General features: G+C 65.9%; 1 pseudogene; it reads left to right on the top strand.

Moving 5' to 3' along the window:
* Positions 1-244: 244 nt before the first annotated feature.
* On the top strand, positions 245-782 carry LOC118880950 (annotated as a pseudogene).
* The last annotated feature ends 2,144 nt before the right edge of the window (positions 783-2,926 follow it).

The following is a 2,926-nucleotide window of genomic DNA, read 5'->3' as shown; positions in this document are numbered from 1 at the left end:
CAGCTGGCGCTCGCACACGCCCATGATCACGCCCGACCTGGAGAACGCACCAAGCTGTGGCACCTGGTCAAGAACCGCGGCCACCTGGACCAGCGCGAGGGCGACCGCGGCAGCGAGATGGTTTGCGAGATCTACCTGACGCGGCCGCTGGCCACCAAGGGCACGCTGCAGAAGTTCGTGGACGACCTCTTCAAGACCATCTTCAGCACACAGGGACTCGGCCCTGCCGCTGGCCATCAAGTACATGTTCGACTCCCTGGACGACCGGGCCGACCAGCACCAGATCCACGACGCGGACGTGCGCCACACCTGGAAGAGCGACTGCCTGCCCCTGAGCTTCTGGGTGAACGTGATCAAGAACCCGCAGTTCGTGTTCGACATCCACGGGAGCAGCACCACTGACGCTTGCCTGTGGGTGGTGGCCCAGACCTTCATGGACCCCTGCTCCACGTCCGGGCACAAGCTGGGCAAGGACTCGCCTTCTAACAAGCTGCTCTACGCCAAGGACATCCCCAACTACAAGAGCTGGGTGGAGAGGTACTACGCGGGCATCGCCAAGATGCCCGCCATCAGCGACCAGGACATGAGTGCGTACCTGGCTGAGCAGTAGCGGATGCACCTGAGCCAGTTCAACAGCATGAGTGTCCTGCACGAGATACTCCTACATCAGCAAGTGCAAGAACGAGATCCTGACGGCCCTGGAGAAGGACGAGCAGGCATGGCGGCAGCGGCTCCGGGGCAAGCTGGGGCAGGTGGTGGACACTGTGGCCCTGAGCAGCTGAGCCATCGGCCACGGCTGCCTGGCCAGCAGGAGAGTGAGAGGGCCCTCGAGGGCAGCCCCTGTGTGGCAGCCAGAGCTGGGAGGTCCACGGAGGCAGCCTCGCCCCAACCATGCCAGGTGCCCTGCGCTGGGGACCAGGTGTGCAGTCCTGGTCCCCCCCCACCGCCCCTGTCCCCTTCCCGCCTGCGGGGGTCCTGGTTCTTAATTGGTGTGGGTGAGACTGTGCCTGCAGCGCCCTCCACGCCCAGAGCTGCTCGCCATGGGGCTCGCCAGGTGTGACCAGGGGCCTTCTCAGGACAATAGGTGACTGCTGAGGCCCCGGGGGTGAGGCAGGAGCCCTCCTGTAGGGAGAGGTTGGGCTGCCGAGGCCGGGAGAGCCAGGCCCGGGGGCTGGGAGGGGGCCAGCTGTGCCCGGCTCCCTAGGCAGAGTCTGAGGGCTGGGGCGTGGCTGGCGGCCGGGCGGGGAGCCTGAATGCCCAGGGCCCAGCCACGGTGAGCTGAAGTCAGTGAGGGCGTCACCACCCACCTGCCACGTGCCGGCAACCCCCCACTCACCACTGCACCGCCGCCGCCATCCTCCGATTCACCGTGTGCTCTCTGCGGCCGAGGCCAGAGCGCCACGTCGACCTCGCCCAGAGAGAGGCCCCCTTCTCCGTCCTACGGAGGGACTGCAGGACGGCTCCACGCAGGGCCCAAGTGACTTCCAGAAGGACTCAGATCCCGTTCCGTTCTCAAGGCTGTGCCTCTGGGAGCCGCTGGGGCCTGGGGCTCCGGGTCACACGTGCACATTCCCCTTATTCATTCCCCCCACCGCGCCCGCCCCCGTCCCGGGCTGAGGTCTCGGCTGTGGAGGTCCCGGGAGCAGCGCCGAGCACCCTGCTCCCCCCTCCCCGGCCCCGACCCGCCTGCCAGCGGCGTCAGTCTGGCCCCTCAGTGGTGTGCTGGCCCCTCGGAGCGGGGGGACATCTGAGGGCTGTTGCTCGTCTTTTAGGGGAGCAAGGGGGTCCTGCTGTGCTCCCACTGGCCCGGCCGGGAGCAGGACGCAGTGACCAGGGGGCTTGCAGAGCCGGTCTGCCCACCTTGCTCTCAGCGAGCAAGAGAACACGTTTTTAATTAACAGTCTGTACATATAAATATATGGCTCTAGCCTGTCTCCAGCCCCACTGGGGTCCTGTATAGTTAACTGGAGGAGGAGAAATTTTACACTTTAGAGTAAGAGAATTAAGGGAGCGGGAAAGCAATACCAAATGGTCGTGGAGAAAGTGGCCAGAGCTTCCCCGCTGGAGCACCCCCGAGGCCTCCGCCCTCGACCTGCTGGTCGTCCTGTTTTGGTTTTGATGTGAGAAGGAGAGGACTTCTCGGGCCGAGAGCTTGCTTCCCGGGCGCGGGCCGTGGATTCCTGCATGACTGTGCTAGCGTTTAGTCTGACTTGATCTTTTTAAAACTGCAAGTGCTGAATACTAGAGGTTGTTAGGCCTTTTTTTCATGTTTTTTAATTAATCAGTCACTTGTGAAGGCAGTGGCCTGTCCCCTTTTCAATTCACTTTTTCGACAGTACTACGGATCTCCGCGGACTTTCAGGGGCAGCTAGCTGTGGCCGGCCCCGCGCCCCCGGCCGCCCGTCTTGGGCCCCCCCCAAGCAGCGGGAGCCAGACCGGACACCGCCATCAGCGGAGGAGCCGTTCCCCCGGGGAGGAGGGGTGAAACCCGCCATCTCCTGACTCAGGAAGCTCCTGGAACCGGGGTGCAGGGGTCCCTGGGCCCCGTGGGCACTGAGCGGGGCTCGGGCCCCCTGCGCCGTGGGTGTCCAGCGGGAGCTCAGGCCGGGCGGGCGCTGGCCGGGGCCGGGTTCCGTCCGGGTTCCGTCCGGGTGCGGGTCGCGCTCCCCCCGAGTCTTCCCTGAAGCTGCTTCTGATCGGACCCCCAGTTCTTCCAGCCCCGCTCGGGCCAGGGGGCTCCTCGGCCGCTGCGCCGCTGTCTTCAGAATCCAGTCCCGGCCCGCCTTCCTCGGGCCTCCCCGGCCCCGTGCTTGCCCCGCGGGCGGCGGGCTGGGCGGTGGTGACGCAGGAGGGGAGCCGGCCCTGCGGGCGCGAGGCCTCGTGGAGCGCGTGCGCGGGTCGGGTGCAAGCATCAGCGCCGTCTGTT

Source organism: Balaenoptera musculus, chromosome 15 (assembly GCF_009873245.2).
Source record: "Balaenoptera musculus isolate JJ_BM4_2016_0621 chromosome 15, mBalMus1.pri.v3, whole genome shotgun sequence".
Classification (NCBI taxonomy): domain Eukaryota; kingdom Metazoa; phylum Chordata; class Mammalia; order Artiodactyla; family Balaenopteridae; genus Balaenoptera; species Balaenoptera musculus.
The sequence above is the reverse complement of the archived record's forward strand: the minus strand, read 5'-3'. Positions and strand labels throughout refer to the sequence as shown.